This window comes from Balaenoptera borealis (genome assembly GCF_965194805.1).
Source record: "Balaenoptera borealis genome assembly, chromosome: X".
In the NCBI taxonomy this organism is placed as follows: domain Eukaryota; kingdom Metazoa; phylum Chordata; class Mammalia; order Artiodactyla; family Balaenopteridae; genus Balaenoptera; species Balaenoptera borealis.
In genome coordinates this window covers 35,652,761-35,674,025 of record NC_138881.1, presented here as the reverse complement: position 1 = coordinate 35,674,025, position 21,265 = coordinate 35,652,761, and the positions used below count along the sequence as shown (strand labels likewise).

The window sequence follows — 21,265 nt, the reverse complement described above, 5'->3', positions numbered from 1 at the left end:
TGGGATGTCAGAAAGGCCCCTCCAGCGTGGCCTGGTACCCCCCTCCCCAGCGCCTCTGATCTCCAATCTCCCTCCATCTCAGTAAACAGCTACCCCTTTGTCCTGCATCATAGGCCCTAACCCTTCGAGTCCCCCTTGCCTCTCTTTCTTTCCTACTCCACATCTGCTTGGTTAGTAAACCCCGTTGGCCTCACTTTCAAAACACCCCCAGACTGTTTTCATGGGTGCCTGCCACCAGCCTGGGTCGAGCCCTGATTTTCCCTCTGCTGTGACTCCCCGCTTGCCTCTCAGCTTCACCCCTGCCCCCTGCAGTCCGAGTTTCAGTGAAGAAGAAGCGGGCCCCTGTCAGGTCATATCATTCCTCTGCTCAAAGCCGTCCAAAGTTTCCCAGCTCACCCAGAGTGAGAGCCTCGCTGATGGCAATTCTATTGTCTCTTGGTGGTGTCTTATAAAGCCCGCACCACCCAGGCTGCCACCTGTCTGACCTCATCTACTTGTCTCTCTTCCTTGATGTCTCTGCTCTGGTCACACTGCCCAGAACACAGCAGGCTGCTTCTGCCTCAGAGCCTTTGCACTTCTTCTTCCCTCTGCCCGGAATCTTCTGCCCCCTGACACTGGCTGATCCCTTCCTCCCTTCAGGTCTTTATGCAGATGTCAGCTTCTCAGGGAGGATTTCCTTGGCTGTTGACTCCCGCACACCCTGTGCCCCCTCCCTGTTTCTTGTACCTCTTGGCATTTATTACCATCTGAACCACAATATAGTTTATTTGGTTATTTATTTATTTATTTGGATGTGGACCTTTTTTTTTTTTAAAAACATCTTTATTGGAGTATAATTGCTTTACAATGTTGTGCTTCTGCTGTATAACAAAGTGAATCAGCTATACATATACATATATCCCCATATTCCCTCCCTCTTGCATCTCCCTCCCACCCTCCGTATCCCACCCCTCTAGGTGGTCACAGAGCACCGAGCTGATCTCCCTGTGCTATGCGGCTGCTTCCCACTAGCTATCTATTTGACATTTGGTAGTGTATATATGTCCATGCCACTCTCTCACTTCGTCCCGGCTTACCCTTCCCCCTCCCCGTGTCCTCAAGCCCATTCTCTACGTCTGCTTCTTTATTCCTGGATGTGGACCATTTTTAAAGTCTTTATTGAATTTGTTACAATATTGTTTCTGTTTTATGTTTGGGATTTTTGGCTGCGAGGATCTTAGCTCCCTGAGGAAGGATCGAACCCCCACCCCCTGCATTGGAAGGTAATGTCTTAACCACTGGACCGCCAGGGAAGTCCCTACTCGGTTATTTTGTTTACTTGGTTATCTTGTCTCTGGCCTTACTTTTACCAGAATGGCAGCCTCCATGCTGACAAGGATTTTTTTTTTTAAATGAAAAAAGCTGTTTTGTGGTTTCTTGCTGTATTTTCAGCATCTAGTTCAGTGCCTGGCACACAGTAGGCTCTCAATATTTGTTGAATATGTGAATGAGTGGGGCTGGGGGCAAATACTGGACTCGTGCGTTGGTAATAAAGTGGGGCTGGAGTGTGAGAAAGAACTATTCTCTCCCCACACCCAGCCCCTCAACTCCCTCACCCCCGACTCCCATGTCTTTGACCGAGGCCTTGCCTGGCCACCCTGATGGCCCCGGGAGTCCTGTATGCAGTGCTGTCAGGAAGGCCTCCCCGCTTCCCACCGTGGCTGGAGGGCCCCTGAGCAGAGCAGACAGCTCAGTGCCGGGCACCTGGGAGGCCCTCTGGGGGTTTCAGGAAATACCCAGGGGAACTTTGGCTAGCACTCAGCTGAGAGGTAGCGTGGAGGAATGACTCGGGGGCATCTTGCTGTTGCTGCTAAGGCTGTTTTCTTTATGCACACTGGCAGGTAAGGCTAGACATAGGCAGACCCTTTTATATCTACCGCAACCCCTAGACCAGCTGCTTGGGCTCTTGCAGATGTTTTAGCTCTGTTTTTGTTGAGTGAAAGGGAAAAAGACACAACAGCAGGTGTCTACACTGGCCGATCCCCGTGAAAGCAGGACGGGCAGTCTTACTTCAGAGAGCTCCTAGAATTCGCGTCTCACGTCTCTAGCCCGCCGCTGGCCTGCCTGCAGGTTTCTTCTTTTGGAGAGCCTTCTTGCCCTGGCAGTGCCCCGCCCACGCCCGCAGGTGGAAGAGGAAAATTGTTTTCCCAGTCTGCTGCTGTGGGGTATCACTGCCAGCTGGGGTCCTCAGTCCTGGTCCTGTTTTCCAATCATCGGGGGAGAAAACAAACAAATCCCTATGCCTGGACCTGACCTCACTCAAATTAAATCCTAATCTCTGAGGATGGGACCCAGGCAGCACTGACTTAATAAAAACAAAACAAAACAAAAAAATCACCCCAGGTGATCCTGCGGTGCGACCAGGTCTGAGGCCCAGGGGGGAACCAGTGTAACCGGTGGAGAGATGTACCCTTGGGCCCTGGATCCGGACCTACTGATCTTTGCCATTGGGCCCCCTCCCCTTGGCCAGCTTACATCTTGCCGGCTCTCAAGGCCCATCTCTGGCTCTTACGTTTGCAAAAGGCTTCTGGACACAGGGTCTGATCGCACCAAATGCTCCCTCTCGCCACGTGCTTGCTTTTGGATGTGGGTGTTGGGTAATTAATCACTCCTTCCTGGGCCTGATCTGACCCTTGTGTTATTATTTATTTTCCCCGGTGTTTACTACTTTGACTCGAAGCTGGGTTATGTACTCTCTCCTCTCACTTAACCCCACTTCCGTTGGGTGCAGAATCAATGCGACAAAGAATTTTGAGCCGCAAACGCTTCCGCTTGGGAATGAAGGGCGTTGAGAGATGAGGAGGACAGTCCTGGTCCTCTCAGGTCGGCTGGGGAGGGCGAGAGCCGCCCATAGATCATTCGATTGCAAGGCAGGCGGCAATAAGGGTTTTTGGAGTCGCACCAAACTCCTGGAGGGGAGCTGGCCAGGAAGGAAGTCTGCATTTGGGGCTTTATGCTAGCTTTCAGGTTCGGGAGGGGAGGCCCGATTACATTTGGGAAGCAGAGGGGCGCCCCTCAGGGGTTTCCAGCCTCTTAGCACAGGGTGAGCCCACATTAAACATGTATTGATGGGTTGAAGATAGCTCCAGAGGCAGCCGTGGAGCTTCTGGGGACAAGCACACAGCCAGAGGCTGCAAAGGGTGCCTAAGTGCGACCTCCTTTCTTCCCCAGAGTGGACCAGGGCCAGAGGGAGGAAGTAAGCTCTGGAAGGCCACCCAGTGAGCTCCTGATAGAGCCAGGCCCCAAATCCAGCCCAGCTGCCCCTTCTCCTTCCAGGGCCTCCGGCTGCTTCCTGGAAGGCAGGATTATTAAACTGATAGACGCCAGAAGGTCCGTGAACTTGGATGAGAAGAAAATTTACATCTTTCTTTTCACTAACCTCTAAGCAAAATCTAGCGTTGCCTTTAACGGACGTAGGAAAGAAACCACAGTGAGATTGGCAGTCGCTGTAAATTTGTCACCAACAGAAATCACAGATATTTTCATATCACATTACCGTTATTTCAGATAGTTGCAAATATCATTTACACTCATCATTATTTTGAAATGCTAGCAGTTATTTTGCCTCTCTATTTAATGCATTAAATAAGCACATATATGGCTATATCACAAGATATTTGGATGCCTCTTTCAGTATAATTGGCTTGCTTTGCAATCCATGGTGTTTTATTGTATGCGTTTAAAGCATTATTCTGAGAAGGGGTCCATAGGCTTTGCCAGCCTGTGGATGCCACAGGGGTCCATGGTGTAAGAGAGTCTGACCCCTTCTTAAGGACCGCCGTCCATAAAACACACAGGACACCTTTTGTGGTAGACTCAGTTTGATGGGAGGGTTAGCACTCAGCCTTGGTGACAAGAGGGCTGGGTTCCATTGTTAGCTGCTACTCAAGCTTTCTGAACCTCAGCTTCCTTATCCATGAAATAGGATACTAATTGTCCCCATATTTCCAGGCTGTTACGAGGTGAGGGCACACATGCAGTGTTGGTAGAGGCTTGGTCCAGGGTAAGCGTTCAATACGTACTAGTGGTAGTTGCCAAACCCCAGTGTGCTGCCCTGTGGGGTCTTGGGCTGGCGAGAATCATTTCTTTATCTTGGATGATTCAAGAAGAAGAAGGAGAAGGAGAAGAAGAACATCTTTGCTAATTTGTCCAACTTTTTCAAACCTCAGTTCCCAGGTATCAAAAACTATCGTCTGAGGTCACATGGACTAAAATACTTTTTTTAACTGAAACTGTAACTTATATATCAGAAAGTGCACTTATCTTAAGTGTACAACTCAATACATTTTTACCTATGTCTAGATTCGTGTCCTCACTACCCAGATCAAGATACAGAATATTTCCAGCATTCCAGAAGGTTCCCTCTTGCCCCTTCTCAGTCAATGCTACCCCACCTTTTATTTATTTTTAACACAAACCTCTTTTTAAAATTATTTATTTATTTATTTATTTATTTATTTATTTGGCTGTGTCGGGTGTTCGTTGCGGGCATGCGGGATCTTTCGTTGTGACACGTGGACTCTTTGTTGTGGCGTGCGGGCTCTCTAGTTGTGGTGCACGAGCTTCAGAGAGCTTGGGCTCAGTAGTTGTGGCGCTCGGGCTTAGTTGCCCTGCGGCACGTGGGATCTTAGTTCCCCGATCAGGGGTTGAACCCGTGTCCCCTGCATTGGAAAGCAGATTCTTAACCACTGGACCACCAGGGAAGTCCCAACACAAACTCATTATTTTATTTTATTTTATTTATTTATTTACTTTTGGCTGCGCCACGTGGCTTACAGGATCTTAGCTCCCCGACCAGGGACTGAACCTGGGCCACGGCAGTGAAAGTGCCGGGTCCTAACCACTGGACCGCCAGGGAACTCCCCCTACCCCACTTTTTAAATCACCAACCCGAGTTCTACCACCATTGATTCATTTTGCCTGGTCTGGAACTTCACGTAAATTGAATCAGAATGTAGGTACTCTTTCATGCCTGGCTTTTTTTCAGTCTGAGTGTCTGTGAGGTTCATCTCTGTTGTTACATGTGTCACTAGCTCTTTCTCCTTCATTGCTAGGTGGTATTCCATTGTATGAATACACTATAATTTATGTATCCATTCTCCTGTTGATGGCAATTTGGGTTGTTTCCATTTTTTGGCTCTTATGAAGAAAGTTGCCACAAATGTTCGTATCCGTGACTTTGTGAGGGTGTGTGTACTCCTTTCTCTTGGGTATTCCTAGGAGTGGAATTCCTGGGTCAGAATATTTGTGTGTGTTTCTGTTGAGTTCCAGTTACCTTTAAAAAGATGGATTTTATCAAGAACGAGGCTTAGATAGTGCGTTAGGTGGGACAGCTGCTAGTGAACCAGGGGTTTCCCCATACCTGCCTCCCCAGTCTCACCTGGTGATTCTCCAGACACAAGGCAACAGGAATTCCAGTCCTGAAGTTTTTTTAAAAAGTTGATATTATTGTCATTAATAATTAGCCTTTGTTTGCCAAGCATGGCTCCCTATTTTAGTCCAAGAAAGGGTCTGCCGTGTAGAAGCAGGTGAGGGTGAATTCGAGATAGACACGCGGGAAAGAACTCCCAAAGGGAGTTGAGAAGCCAGGTCCAGGGGCCTGACATGCCCTTGGAGGGGATTAGAGCAAGCCGGAGCAGCCAGCTTGTGTATTCATACAATGGAATACCACCTAGCAATGCAGGAGAAAGAGCTAGCGACACATGTAACAACACAGCTGACCCTCACAGACGTTCGGACTGAACAAAGCCAGGCATGAAAGAGTACCTACATTCTGATTCAATTTACGTGAAGTTCCAGACCAGGCAAAATGAATCAATGGTGGTTGAACTTGGGATGGTGGTTTAGAAGGTGGGGTGGGGGAGTTCCCTGGCGGTCCAGTGGTTAGGACTCTCCAGAGGGAGACAGCCCAGGTCCCCCTCTCTCTGCTTCTTCCTCTGCTTCCCTGCCCACCCAGCAGCAAATCCCTCAAGGTGACCAACTAGGGCTGACCAACCTGACCTCTGTCTCCGGGTATGCATTTTTAATTAAGCAGGTGGCATGTCACAGCTCAGTCGCCTTTCACTAGCAGGCTCCAGCCTCTTCCTCTCAACAAATAGCTTCTTCACGGGAGGGAGGCTTTCTGTAAACCCCAACTCCAGGGCTTCCAATTAAGTAACAGCTTTATACCTTGCACCTTCTTTTTTTTTAAATTTATTTATTTATTTATTTATTTTCGGCTGTGTTGGGTCTTCGTTGCTGTGTGAGGGCTTTCTCTAGTTGCGGCAAGTGGGGGCCACTCTTCATCGCGGTGCGCGGGCCTCTCACTGTCGCGGCCTCTCTTGTTGCGGAGCACAGGCTCCAGACGCGCAGGCTCAGTAGTTGTGGCTCACGGGCCTAGTTGCTCCGCGGCATGTGGGATCTTCCCAGACCAGGGCTCGAACCGGTGTCCCCTGCATTGGCAGGCAGATGCTCTGCCACTGCGCCACCAGGGAAGCCCCCTTGCACCTTCTTAATCAGGGTGAACCCCAGGTGGTTGACGCCAGGTAGGTTTTTCGAAAACGCTGGATCTCAAAGTGTGGTCGCTGGAGCGGCCTCAGCATCGCCTGGGAACTGGTGAGAAATGCCGATTCCTGGGCCCTACCCCAGGCCTCAGGATCAGAAGGTCGAGGCACAGGGCCCAGGAATGGCTGTTTTGACAAGCACTCCAGGGGGTTCTGATGCACACTAAGGTTTGAGAACCACTGATCCATTGAGGTTTACAACCTTGGCCTCACATTGGAATCACTTGGGGATTTAAAAATACTGCAGCCTGGTCCACCCCCAGGGATGCAGATGTAATTGGTCTGGGATGCGGAGTCTGGGTCTACGCATTTTTAAAACTCCCTGGGTGATTCCAATGTGCAGCCAAATGGAAAACCTTGCATCTAGGAGAAAGCTCTTTTGTTCTATTATCTCCCTGGGCTTCCTGGGGCCCTGGCTTAATGCCTCGAGGATTCAGAGGCCAAGTGGCATTGCACAGGCAGCGCTCACCTGCACACACAGTAGATAGTGGGCTTCTCTTCTTGAAATTGCCTGTGGTGGGAGTGTTTACATCACCGAAATGGGCACATGCTACAAATCAGGGCTGTCATCCCTGGGGAAACTTTGTTCATCATCAGCAGGTCACCACTGGGCCGGTACCCTGATTGGAGAACCCAGGCATGGCTGCAGACGGGGAGGGTCAGGACCCAGGCCAGAGGGCTCAATACGGATTGAAATCAGTGAGGGGCAATCTAGAAACTGTGTCAGCACTGAGGATCAAAATATGGGTAAAACATGGGGACAGGACGAGCTACATAATTTGGGGGACCTGGAACAAAATGAAAATTCAAGGTTCCTTATTCAAAAAGCAGGAAAAAAGGTGCCATGAAAGGTACTAACATATGAAACTTTTCCCTTTCTTCTGCAGTCTCTCTTTCAACCACTCATGTTTTTAATTTGTTACTTCATGTCATGTCCCTTTGGGTACAGGGATACTTCTGGGGCAAGTGTACACCGTCACAGGGGCTTGGGGGTCCCGCCTCACCGTTCTGCACCCTTGGCCCACCAGCTGCCAGGTTCCCCCTTTCTTCAGCCAGACCTATGGGGTCTTCCGGCAGGGGAGTCATTCTCCTTTTCACACAGGAATACCCTAAGCTGCCTCCCTGCTGAGATGTGCTTGGTACCAGATGTGGGTGGTGCTACCAGCCTGGGGTGGGCGTGGCCTCCACCGTGCCCCTCCCTACTGTCCTGGGAGAGCCCATCCCACCTCAGCCCTCCTACCAGGGATGGAGAGCCTGGGTGGTTGCTGGGTGGACGGGCAAGGAATGGGGGAAGACTGTCGTGAGCTGAGCCTCCAAGTCCCCTTTATTATCCTATTAGACTTCACTTACCAAACAACAATCCAAAGATAAAATTGTTCAGCATTTCAAGATGGCCACTGCAGAGCATTAAACCCCCAGCACAGGACCCTTCTGAGCCCAGGGCCCTGTGTGATCAGCCATGGAGCCGGCCCTGCCTGATGGTACGACTAACGCTCAAAAAGCTTAGTTTGACAAGACTTGCTACTAGAGGGGTTGCCTGTATGTCCTCAGTATTTGGCCTCTAAGTCAGAGTACAACCCGGCCGGCTGGACACCCACCCTGGGCGGCGGGAGTCCAAGAGAGTAGATTCAGCCCACGCCTGGACCAAAGTAGGACATGATGTAGCCACTACTGATTTTCCTATAGAGTGTGAACTTTTCATTAGAACAATCACCTAAATTATTTAATGCACCCCCGCATAGCAGTCTCCGGTAGTGTATATAACCAAGAGGGATGAGATCAGGCAGGGCCTTGAATAAAGACTCCAGAGCATGTGGTCCATGACTTGAGGGGGTTGGGGTCATGACTTAATAAATCTGTTTTTGTTTTTTTTTTCTCTAGAGCATTGGGATCACACATGGTCCTATCCCTTCCATCTCTGGAACTGCTTTCACAGCAGCTTGGGAGCCACTCTTTTTGAAATGAGACCACCTTCAACTCCATCCTACCCTTATCACCCCTGTTTTAAAAGAGCAAAGCGCTCCTAGGCGCTTTGTCAGTTGTGGGCCGTCCCCGCTCTCTTTTTTCTGCCTTGGTCAGAAGAGCGGGGAGGCTGGGACTGGTGAAGCACAACTGGTAAAATGTCACCCTTTTCCAAAATGTTGCATAAACCCTCCAGAAAGCGACCTTCCCCACTGTTGTGCCAGCCTGGATAGAAAAGTGATTTTTGCATCGAATAGCTAATTATGATCGTTAAGTAGCCAACAGCTTCAAACCTGCTTTGGGCCTTTCGGATTTTTAAAGGGATTTTTACCATTTGGCCTCTAAAGATTTCGAATTACAGTACATTTGAAGGAAAAAAAATTTTTTTTTTTAAGACAGTAGGTTATAGGGTAATTCCCTTGCTTGTGTGCTTACTTTTTTGGAGATCCTGGTGTGAAAAGAAAAGCCATTCACTTCTGCCCAGGCGGAGGAGGGTGGAGCCCTGCTTGTTGACTGAATGGCCCCCATCTCTGCCTTTTGTCTTTAGCTGTCTTGGGTGGAGGGCTACTGCACATGGGGTTAATTGCCCAGTCGTAACTCTGGTCGTTAAAATTCAAGAGGTGTGCGCTGTAAGACACTTGAGGTAGATGAACTGTCCCGTAACTTTTTATATATGGCACTCCCCCCATTTGCGTTCCCACACTACTGTTGGCCTAAGCCAATTAGGACTCAGTGAGGAGGCCCCAGCCACGTCCCTTCTTGTCTTGTGTTAACTCTTGTTTCCAGCCACAAAGGGTTTGCGTCTTCAATTACAAAATACAGCCACCTCTTCCTTTCCCTCTACTCACAGTTCCAACTTAAATTAAGATCTAATTTTTTTATTATCGTTTTTTTCTCTTTCCCAGTGCCTTTCATGCTCCTTTTGGAAGGTTCCTTTTGAAATTTATCTTCTTTGGGTCAATACTTCACAGCGGTCGAACTGGAAGATTTTTCACCAGTGCAATATAGCAAAAGCCACCCCCCCCCCCCAAAAAAAAAGAGCCCAGAAGATTGCCCCTTCTGGTTAAGATTCTTCAAACTGGCCAGCAGCAAACGGCTTCCTCATTGGCTCTGTCGCTTGGAATCCTCCACTTCCTTGTGGTGCCATCTTGTGAACATTTGAGAACAAAATGGAGAATGAGGAAACTTCATCTGCCTGGGCCATGGAGACGGTCCGCCATCTGTGGGGAAGCTCTAATTTCACTGGCTGGGTTCCTTCCCTCATGCAGGACTACAGGCCACACAGATCAGGCTTGTAGGAGCCTTCCAACGATGTGGTTAGCACCTCATTCTCTGTATCTTGTATTCCCTGCTGCGAACTCTGTCATCTCCCTGCCTCTGCATTCTGCCCCTGCCATCCCTCCCCTGCCTCCTGCCCTGTTAGAATGTTCTGCCCTCAGTTTCTCACATACCCCCAGACTCCTTTCTCACTTGTAGAAATCCTATCTCTCCTTTCCAAGCCTTTCCAACTCCTTTTCAGCACACAAACAAATCATCTTCCTTAATAGATTGTAAATTTCTTGAGGGCAAAGACCAGTGATATGAGCCTTTCTCACAGCGTAACACACCAGAGGAAGTTCTAGAAAGGACCAGCGACAGTGAGCCAGGCCAAGCACACCGCTTTTCTTCTGCATGATAACCCTTGGGTCAGCCTGACTGCCCCCTGAAGGAATTGGAAAAGTTAGGGGAGCAGGTTTCTGGCATCTACAGGAGACCTGCTGCTCTCTGAGAGTTATTTCATTCTCTCCCTACTTTGAGAGAGAGAATTTTTCCTCCGTTGGATTGCTGGTAGCCAAGCATGGGTTCAGGGCCCTGTTTTTTATAAATGAGGGACTTATCTGGAGCTTGTTTGACACAGTTTACCAGCAGCTAGAAACACTCCAGCTGGGTTAGTGACATCACCTCCTGCATCAACGAAGAAGGCTTCAATAGAAATTGATGAGAAAAAGCTACCCAGACTTCTTGGGCCCCCATGAGCAAAAAGTCAACAAGGAGAGTGGGGTTCCAGAGCAGCCAGATTCAGGGCTGTGATGTTTACCACCACCCCAGTTCTTGGCTTTGCTCCCTTGGGCAGGCTCCATCTCTAGATCTCTGTGGTTGCCCTTGCTGGCTTCCAGCCCACCCCTGGTGGTTTTCTGATGGTGGTACCTCCAGACCTCTCCCCAGGTAGCACCCAATCCTGTAGAAGAGAAAAGATTCTTTCCCCAAATCCTGGACAAACATTTCCTTCCATCTCACTGGCTCTGGGCTGCAGCTGGACATCAGAAACATTCATTGGCCTAAGACCCTCAGGGCCTACCCCCAGGTCTGGGGATGTTGTGAATTGAATTTCTAGGAATGGCCCTTTAAGATCCCATGCCTCCTCACAAGCTGTAAATTTAATGAGATTTCACTCCTATGATTGTGTTATGTTATGTGGCCCAGTTGACCTTTAAAAAGGGAGGTGATGGGCCTAATCGAATCACATGATCCTTTAAAAGCAGAGAACTTTCTCCGGCTGGTGGCAGAAGCCGAAGAAGGAAAAATCCTAGAGATTCAAAACAGGAGAACAACTTGACATACCCTGTCTGGCCTGAAGATGGAGGGGGCTGGGTGGAAAATGTGAGGAGGAACTAGGTTCGGCCAACAACCTGAAAGAGCTTGGAGTGGATTCTTTCCCAGAGTTTCCAGAAAGGAACGCAGTCCCACCGACACCTTGATTTTAGCCTTGTGAGCTTCTAAGCAGAGAATCCGGCTGAATGACTCTATGCCGGGATTTCTGACCCGTGGAAACTGTGAGCTAATAAATGGTTGGTGTTTTAAGCTGCTAAGTTTATAATAATTTGTGATGCAGCAAAAGAAAACTAATACGGGGTTAAAGCCAACTCCATGCCAGACACGTAGTTGAGAATGGAGGCAGAGTGGTCTCCTGGGTAGGGTTGCCAGATAAATAAAAATACAAGACTCTCAGTTAAATTTGAACATCAGATAAATTTACAATGTTGCGTTAGTTTCAGGTATACAGCAAAGTGATTCAGTTATGCTGAATATATATATATATATACTGAATATATACGCATATATAATATATACATTCTTTTAAAAATTCTTTTCCATTATAGGTTATTATGAGATTACTAATATATTTTTAAGTATAAGTACGTCTCCATTTTGAATTTCAGATAAACAATGATTTTTTTTTTAGTGTAAGCACATCCTGTGCAATATTTGGGATATACTTATACTAAAAACTGATTCATTAAACAATTGGAAAATTAAACAATTAATTGAAAAAAACAATTGAAATTCAAATTTCACAGCCCAAGTCCACATATAGGCGCTATGGTCGACAGCTGACCTCCTAGATGACAGCCAGCATCCACCGCCAGGCCTGTGCGTGTGCCATCTTGGATGTGCAGCCCAGTTGACCCTCCAGAGGACTCCACCTCCAGGGAGCACCTGATTGCAATCATAAATGGTTGGTTTATGTCACCACATTGTGGGGTGGTTTGTTACACAATAATAGATCATTGAAACAGGGAGAACGTTCTCTTCATGGATATGACAATTATTTTCAGGGGGATAAGCAGGACTTTCTTCCCCTTACCACCGCTCTCTCCCCACCTTGAAACTCATTCCTTAACCATTCCATACCACTGCTGGTGAGCTGAACTTTTCACATTCACAAATGTGGCAGCATAGCAGCTGAGGGCAAAGGCAGATCAGTCAGACAAATCTTGGCTTCTATTTGACTTTCTGCAAATTACTTCACCTCTTTCAGCCTTGGATCACCCATCTGTAAAATGGGAATGATGGGCTGCTTCCCCCAATTACAGCACGGTTGTGAGGCTCCCATGAGAACATAGAGTGCCTGGCATATAATAAATGATTATTAAATGTTAGCTATTGTTATTATGACTAATGACCTCCAGCAATGATTTTCATAAAAACTTCTATCTAATTATTGGCAGGAAGAACTCTAGTTTAATTGTCATGTATCAGAAGCCATTGTCTGCGGCAACGATTTCCCAGCTTGTACCTGGTGCTTGGTTTGTAACCCCCGGCGCTCATCACCTGGGTCACCTTGGAGCACATTTGGCACTAGTTAAGCTTGGAGGATTCATTAGGAAGTCACACTATCAAAGATGAATGACTTTCTTTTTTTAATGATTTAGGTGGGTGTTTAGTTATAATTGTCTTAAATTAGAAAAAAATTCTCCTGGTAGAGATTATTGTAGCCCTGCTTGATGGCCTGGAACCATGGTGGCACCTTGGTCACTCTGTCATCTCAAAGTTACCCTGTCCCTGAGGGATCCCCGAGCAAGTCTCTGAGCAGGGGTGGGAGTGGGGGGTCTTCTAGTTGCAAATTGTTCTGATCAGCTCAGTTTCACAGGAGGATCCCTTCTATCCCCAGTTCCATTCAATGTTAAAGCTACACTTCCACCCCTCACCAGCAACCCGAGAAGTTACACGCCAGGAGCCCGGGAGAAGTAGTGTCGATGGAGAAGTTTTTTTTAGATTGAAGTATAGTGGTTTTATAATGATGTTTCTGGTGTACAGCAAAGTGATTCCATTATACATATATACATATGTATATATATTCTTTTCCCATATAGGTTATTACAAGATGTTGAATATAGTTCCCTGTGCTATACAATAGGACCTTGTTGTTTATTTTATATATACTAGTTTGTATCTGCTAATCCCAGACTCCTAATTTATGCCCCCCTTTCCCCTTTGATAACTGTAAGTTTGTTTTCTATGTCTGTGAGTCTGTTTTTGTTTTGTAAGTTCATTTGTATCATATTTTAGATTCCACATATGAGGGATATCATATATTTGTCTTTCTCTGCCTGACTTACTTCACTTAGTATGATAATCTCTAGGTCCATCCGTGTTGCTGCAAATGGCATTATTTTGTTCTTTTTCATGGCTGAGTAATATTCCATTGTATATGTGTACCACATCTTCTTTATTCATTTGCCTGTCGATGGACACTTATGTTGCTTCTATGTCTCAGCTATTGTAAATAGTGCTGCAGTGAACACTGGGGTGCATGTATCTTTTCGAATTATAGTTTTGTCCAGATATATGCCCAGGAGTGGGATTGCTGTGCCAACTACAAATTGGCACATGCCATCTACTCTACAAGGATTAAATCATGAGCCACTGCAGCTGCTGACCTTCAACACCCCCTGAAAGGATTTCAGGGTGGAGATCAGGAATGAGGCCCTCTGTGCTCTGGGAAAAACTGGCAGAACAGGCCTTCAGATAGTTAGATATTTTCAGGAGAAGACTTTATGAGCCCAATTCTTGCATCTCTTTGTATCTAGAAAAGCACTGGAATCATTCATGGTGACGTCTGCTCCTCGTGACTAGCGGCCAGCCTCTGCCAACATGTGTGCTTCACTCCACGTCCCCCTTCACTAAAGTCACATATAACACTGACCTTCCGCCTGCCTCTCTGGAGCAGTTCCTCAGAGCTCTCTGAAATGCCGTCTCCAAGACTATAGCCCTCATTTTGCCCCCAATAAGACTTAACTCACAATTCTCATGTTGTGCATTTTTTTTCAGTCGACAGCTGGATCATATGGTAGCTCTATTTTTAGTTTTTTAAAGAACCTCCATGCTGTTCTCCATAGTGGCTGCACCAATTTACATTCCCACCAACAGTGTAGGAGGGTAACCTTTTTTCCACACCCTTGACAGAAGTTTTGAAACCTGTGCTGCCTCTTTTTGGGGGTGTTCTTCACTTTCTTTGGATTCACAGACACCTTTGTGAATCTAATGAAAGCTATGGACCCATTCCGTGGAAAAAATGCACACATGCATGCACTTTTGCTGATAGTGCCAAGGAATCCTGAACCCCTTGAATCCTGGTGCATGGCTTCTAGGCTACAAATCTTTGCTTTGGGTATTCTGAAGTCTGTCCCATGGGAAGCCACCCCAGTGCGGAGACCGCTTTTGGTCCCCACAGAGTGATTTTCCTTGAACGGCATCTAGAAGTTCTCCATCAGCCTATTTCGAAAGAAGCTGAGAAAGTCTCTATGGTGTGTAGAGGTGTACCTTGCTCGCCCTCATTGCCGTATAGCAGTGCGCGTGTGGGTAGAAAGCCTTGTGTTCTGTTGCTGTGTGTAACATGAGAATATTGTTCATGATATTATATTTATGATAATCCACGGTGGAAACTTGCCTCCTCCTTGATCTGCATGTTAAGAATACTTGTGCTTCTCCTGATTGTTGGCTTTGTTTTTACATCACCAGCTCTGTAAATCACAGTGTGACCCGGCTTCCTTTTTCACATGGGTTGCTAGGGAACTCAGCCTCAAACTTGTGTTCTGCTTCCAGTATTTTTGTATAGTCTCCTCACTCTTGGCTCCATCTTACTTTCCTATCCTTGTTTCCCCTTTATCTCCTTTGTTCTTATTTGTCTCTTATTTACTTGTAATTTATTTTATGCTGTTCTAGTGTATGCATCTTTGCAAACCTTAAATACATCCTTGGAACAAGGCAGATATAAATCAATAAAAATGCATAGTGGCTAATGGAAGCTCTGGACAGCTTTCTCTTTGTGAAAACAATTGTCCCTGAATATAGAGGTCTGTTTCATGGGGATGTGGAGGGCAGTTGAGGAGGGAGGTGAGAGAAGAAATGAGGAGAGCCTTGAGGAGTTTTTAAGTGGAGAAGTGTGCATGGCTAGGAAATCTACACTTACTGGACTAGAAAGAAGTACAGGTCATTGAATTTGGAGTTTTTTCCCCTATCTTTCATTAAAAACAATAATCACAACCCTCCCCCACCCCATGCCGGAAGATATGTATTTTAAAAATAAGGTGATTTTAAAAAAGGTATTTTATCATGGAGAATTTCAAATATACCTGGAAGTAGATTAAACAGAACAGTGAGCCCCCATGTACCGCTCACCCAGCCTCAATAACCATCAATCCATGGCCAGTTTTGCCCTATTCATGTGCTTCTCCTGTGTGATTATGATTTTTAATTTTTAAATGAAATATATATATATATATATATATGCGTACATCCTGTAAGTAGACACTGAGTTTTCTATCAAGTAAGGAGTGTGGCTCTGGGCTGACGGCAGCCACTGAAGGCTGGAGTGTTGGTCCCAGCCCTTCACCCCCGCATCCCAGCTTCCGCTGTCTTCACCTGACAAAGCACTCCGCTCCATAAATTGTCTCAGGCCACACCGTGATTGTCAAAGACTCTTTCAAACAGGGGAAAGCAAGGCGCCACTCTCCCTGCCCGGCTGTCTGAGAATCACTGGGCTAGAAGACAGCTGCAGAAACAGCTTGGAGAAAATACTTCATTCAGTAGCATTTATTCTTCAAACACTGAGTTTTACTTTCTTCAAAAACTTTTAATTATGGAAATTTTCAAACATAGTCAAGAGTAGAGAGAAGACGGTAACGAACGTCCATCATGAATCCATGACCCAGCTTCAATAACTCCTCCAAACAAAATTTTTTTTTCTGGCCGCCTCATGCGGCAGGTGGGTGCTCTCTGAACAAGGATTGAACCCTTGGCGCCCGCAGTGGAAGCACGGAGTCCTAACCACTGGACCACCAGGGAATTCCCTACTCCAGCATTTATGAAGAAACGAGCTTGCGTTTCAAGATTGCCGATTTATCATTTGTCTTCCCTCTTCAAACTCCATCAAAATGGTCAAAAAGTAAAAAAAAAAAAAAAAAAATATGTTGGGGGGGTCCTGAGGGGAAGTGTGACTACAGATGCACCAATTTTGTAGTCATTAAAGCTGGGTGATGGGTCCATGGGGGATTCCTTACAATATTAACAATATTTAATTGTAGTAAGATACACAAAACATAAAATTTACCATCTTAACCATTTTTAAGTGTCCGGTTCAGCAGTGGTAAGTACACTCACATTTTTGTGCAACCAATCTCCAGAACTTTTTTCATCTTGCCAAACTTGAAAACTTTTCATCTTGCAACTCTATTCCCATTAAACACCAACCCTTGCACCCCCTGCCTCCCGTCCCATTCTCCCCTCCAACCAGCCCCTGGCAACCACCTTCTTTCCACTTTCTGACTCTATGATTTTGATTACTAGGCACCTCACATAAGTGGAATCTTACAGTATTTGTCTGTTTGTAACTGGCTTATTTCACTTAGCGTAATGTTCACTATACGTTTTATCTACTTTTGTACATACATGAAGTTTTTCATACTGAAATGTTACATGAAACCAAGAGCTTAGCTGGGAAGCTGGGAAAGGTGTTATCAGTTGCTCAGAAATTTGGGGAAGATGTAAAGGAGGTAGGATCCTCACAGTGGTGCTGAAGATCCCAGAATTCTACACAGGAGAAAGAAAGCTCTCCCTCTCAAAGGTGAATTTTCTGGAAAACTCTGGAAGAATCCCGAGATCAGAGGCAGCAAGGGCTGGAGGAGGGAGGATGAACTGTGGGACTATTGGTGAGGCTGTGAGTTAAAGGCTGTTTGCCTCCGGGCTAAAGCCGTGAGAACAATTCTCCAATATGGGGGTTGTCACCCAGGAAACCAGCCCCTCCCCCAGTGGCTGGAGAAAAGGGCACGCATGGCCCCAGTTGGTGGACAGTAGGGAAGGCAGTCCCTACGCTCGGAGAACATGCTAACAAATGTCAGCAAGGAAAGGTGGCTTGATCCAAGTCCTTCGTCACCGAAACAATCCTGAGAGTCCAGGCTTCCATAACCAGAACTGGCTTTCACTGTCTTGAGAGCGGGCATTTTTCACTGGAGCTTAGAAAATGCCCACCAGCCTCCACCGCAGGTAAGCCTAGAGCTTCGTCTATAATAGGAACAGACAGTACAGAATTATCAAACGTACTCGAGGAAAACCAACACTGTGAAAGAGAGGCACCAAACTAAACAAACAAGAGAACTAATCCCCACAGAATTCTCCCAGGATATGGAGAGAGATTTCAATTAAGTAAAAGTGCTATCCATAAATAAAGAGCTGATTGCTGTCAAAAGAATATATCAGAGTTCTGGGAATGAAAAAAAACTGCTAATATCAGAAGCTCATTGGATGCAGTAGCTGATCGGCCATGGGCAGAGACTGAACCGATGCCTAGGCTGAAAGATTCTCTCAACGAGTACAAAAAGACAAGGAGATTAAAAAAAAAAAAGTATCAGAGAAAAATTAAGAGACATGGATCAAGACCTGAAATTCACATATCGATCTAATAGGAATTTTCAGAAGCAAAGAACAGAGAGCTTGAGGGAGAGGAAATTATCAAAGTAATACTAGAATAAACAGCTTCCCTGAGCTGGAGAAAAACTTCAATCTTTAAATTTAGAGAGCAGACCAAGTGCCTGACAGGAAGATTTATAAAAGACCTGTGCCTAAAGGCATGGCGATTTTGAACTCCGGGGGTAATTACAAAAGAAATCCACATTTTCCAGAAAGATAAAAAATAGTAACCTAGCGTGAAACACCTCAGCTGGAAAGCTAGAAGACAATGTTGCATTTTCTTCAAAGTTCTGAGGGAAGATTATTTTGAGATTTGAATTCCATACTTAACATCAGCCAGGGTCCAACCAGGGAAAGAGGGACCAGGGGCTGCATCTCTTTGGAGGCAGGAACGTCAAGTTTCTCCCTTTCTCCTGCCTTCTCACCTCCTGCCAATGCCTCCTATTGGCAGAACCTACGAGAAAGGCAGCTGGGAAACGTCGTTTGCTATCTCCCAGCCCCAGCAGTACACAGCTGAGTTTCAAAGGGCGGGTAGAGTGCTGAGACAAGTTAAGTATTCAAGTGTGGGAGCATATGAAGGATGTTTTCGGATACAGAAGGACTTGGGAAGTTTAACACTTTCTGAATGAATCATTCGAGGTGTTCTCCATCAGACCAATACAGTGAACCAATGGAAGAAAGAAGACAGAACTGTCGGACACAGCAAAGACCAAGACAAATGTCCCGTGTCTGTGGCGTCCCCTGTGAGGGAACCAGTGTCGTGCAGAACATCCCAATTCGGCTGCCTTTTCACTTCCTGTGGAGAAGCTTGACGGGCGAGGGAGGGAGAGCGGGTGAGTGAATGTGCGGGAAGGTGGCCTCTGAATGTTGTTTCATCAGAGGTTGAGATGCGGTGGAGGTGTCGGATCTTCCCTGGGAAAATACTTGACCCCGATCCCAGCGCCTTTCCCCTTTTAGCAAAGAAGGGTGAGCCCAGCAGTGTTCCGGGACCCCTCTCCTGGTAGCACCCCACCTGGGCCTCCTGTGCTCTCGTTCTGGCCTCTGGCTCTTTGGTGCCCACTTCCCAGCCAGCCTCTCTGGCCCTGCCCTGTGCTCTCCCCATCACAACCTGCTCTGGGCTGACCAGAGCTACATGATTTGCCATTTAATTTGCACTTTCATAGGAAATAATAGATTAACCAAAGGAACGAAGCACTGACTTTAGACTTTCAGGCTATTTATGGCCAGTGGAAGGGAGGGAGGGCTATTTCGGGACTTCGCAAATTGTTCCAGAGAGGCCACAGTTTTATATAAGCATTTCCAGGGAGGAGAGTCATGCAAAGACAAGAGAGAAATGGAGGTTGGTGGAGAGCTGGTTAGGGAAGGGTGGGGACGGTGCAGGCCCTCTGGATGCCACCTGATGAAAACCACCTTAAAAAGGATCTTAAGAAGCTCAGGTAATAAAGACACGGATTTCCCAAATGTGCCAGGTATTGCCTACCCCCGACCATTCTTCTCTTTTCCTTACTTCTTGTCTTAGTCTACTCAGGCTGCCATAGCAAAGTGCCACAGACCAGGTGGCTTAAACAAGCAGCAATTTATTTTCTTACAGTTTGCCAAGTCCAAGGTCAAGATGGCGGCACCTTGGCAGGGCTGGTTTCATTTTGAGATCTCTCTCCATGGCTTGTAGATGGTCACCTTCTCTCTGTGTCTTCACGTGGTCTTCCTTCTGTATGTTGTCTGTGTCCTAATGGCGTCTTCTTCTAAGGACACCAGTCAGATTGGATTAGGGCCAGCTCTAATGACCCCATTTAACTTAATCACTTCTTTAAAGACCCTATCTCCAAATACAGTCATACTCTGAAGCACTGGGAGTTAGGACTTTAACATATGAATTGTAGGAAGACACAATAAGCCCATAACATTCATAGAGCTCCGATTTTATGGATGATGGCAATGTACCCAGCTAAAAACATAGATTTGCCAGGCTCGATTGTAGCTACCGGTCAATGAAATGTTAAGCTGGAGTTCTTGGGTGGGATTTCTGGAAAGCTCTTTAGAAGGGAGGCCGAATCAGCTTGGGAACCCCCTTCTGCCCTTTCTCTTTACCCTGCCTGAAATTCTGATGTGATGGCTGGAGGTCCAGTGGCCATCTTAAGAGCATGGGGTGATGGTAACCCCCTCAGAATGAAAAAGAAAAGGGCTGGGTCCTTGGTGGCTGTATGGAGTAGCCGTACCAGCCCTGGATGGCCCATCTCTGGACTGATATTACAGGAGAGAAAAAGAAATCCCTCTCTTTTTGAAGCCACCAGTTTTCAGGCCTGTGTTACTGCAGTTGAACATAATATCTAATTGTCAGGGCAATAAGTACTTTCATTTTCCAGTCCTAGAAACGTGTTCCCTGCAGCTTGACAGGGCAATCTGTAAGGTGGGGCCTGGCTGGAGGAGAAGCAGGTTGGGGAAACCGTGTCTCCGCCACTGATGGAAAAGAGACAGAGAGCGACGCTCCGCGCGGATGATTCCGTAGCTGAGAAATTGGCAGGCGGCGTTAGGCCCTCTGAGGATCTCGAAACAGACGGTGTTTGAAGTGGGGTGGGGATGCCGTCCTGCGTCTTCTGAGAAGCACCTGAGGATAAAAGCTCTGGAAGCTGAGGTGTCTGTAAAAGTGACATGCCGAGAATCACTGAATGGCTGTGAAGGCTCCTCAGGTCCTTTATGTTCCCTCTGCGTAGAGCAGGAGGCCCCTCCGCTTAGGCAGACGTTGTCCTACTCTCGAGGGGTCAGTGTGAGTGGCGTTCATCTGGTGGGGTGTCACCGGTGGGGAGGGAGGGCTGTCGCCGCACGGAGCACGTGGGCAAGGCTTTCAGCGGCATCTTCTCCCTGGGCATGCACTCAACATACCAAATGAACCTGAAGCTGGGATTCGTACATGACAGCAGGGAGATAAGCAGGGAAGAAAAGGCACATGAGGGGGATGATGAATATTCTATTTGTGACATTTTTCCTGTATTCAGTCAAATAGAAGAAAGTGTTCAAATAACGAGCAGTCACTTTGGTGGCTAGTGTGGCAGTTCCTTGGTAACGCGGCACTTAACTCGCTCCCTTCTGAGGAGGGGCGGCCTTTCGTGGGGTGCTGGGGGCAGGTGGGGCGGGGGCGTGGGAGTGGGAACAAGGTAGAGATTCTGGGAGAACGTTCCACGCCCAAGTCTGCCCCTGACTTTTGCTGGAGGGGTTCCCTGGGCCTCTTTCGCTCTGATCTTCCTCCCATGGAAGGAATGGAAAGGAAGCTCTTCTGCGGTGGGTGGGAGGAACCAGATGGGGCCCTGGTGTGTGAGGGGGATATGAGTCCTAGGGATGGATACAGGGGTGCCCAGTCCTGGGCCTGACCCCTGGCCCTGACCCCTGGTCTGTTCCTGCTTTGCCACAAAGGCACACACGCCAGCTGTGAGTTGTTTTGGGGGCGGGGGAATCTGTCTTAGCTTGGATGAAGGAGTTGATTCGTGATGGGGGTAGGT

General features: G+C 47.2%; 1 long non-coding RNA gene across 1 annotated transcript; it reads right to left on the bottom strand.

Annotated features, from left to right (window-relative positions):
* Nucleotides 1–5,207: 5,207 nt before the first annotated feature.
* On the bottom strand, nt 5,208–9,206 carry LOC309621217. Its single transcript, XR_014239831.1, has 2 exons — nt 6,526–9,206; nt 5,208–6,214 (listed from the first exon to the last, which is right to left on the bottom strand). It is a non-coding gene; the product is annotated as an uncharacterized lncRNA (long non-coding RNA).
* Between the last annotated feature and the right edge of the window lie 12,059 nt (nt 9,207–21,265).